Source organism: Rhea americana, unplaced genomic scaffold, assembly GCF_003343005.1.
Source record: "Rhea americana isolate MKP2758 unplaced genomic scaffold, rheAme1 scaffold_109, whole genome shotgun sequence".
Classification (NCBI taxonomy): Eukaryota; Metazoa; Chordata; class Aves; order Rheiformes; family Rheidae; genus Rhea; species Rhea americana.
The window spans coordinates 1,924,354-1,924,891 of record NW_028185139.1 but is presented as its reverse complement, the minus strand read 5'-3'; positions in this window follow the sequence as shown (position 1 = coordinate 1,924,891).

Genomic DNA, 538 nt, shown 5'->3' with positions numbered 1-538 from the left:
AAACTTCAAAATGGGTTTGACAGGTCTTGCCATATTCCTTGAATGGCTAAAAGTCACAGAAGCTGGATCCCAGCTATCCACAGAATTCACCACATTATCTTCTCAGCTTTTTCTGTTAGCTACTTGAAAATGAATCTGAAGATACTAGTGCAGTTAATGAAAAGCAACTACATTTTTAATACCCAAGGCCTACAAGTATTCAACCACATTACTGCAAAATATTCTTGCAAAAATCATCTTCATTTGTATTACCAGATTCTGTCTTATTGCATTTTGTCAGTTTTGCCATTAGGAATATAGTCTCTCATTTGCTAAATTTGGCTCAGTGATCTCCTTTACATATTAAGACATACTTACTTCATGTATACACTAGTTTTGATTGTCTATAGGTTCTAATTTCAGCTTCAGTGACATTCTTTGTTTACATTAGTAAAATGCTTTAGGAAGGAACTGTACTTTTTAACCATTACAAATTCTTTCAGTACCACAATTCTGAATTTGTCTTTCCTTTTTGACAAAATACCGTGTTTCCATCAGC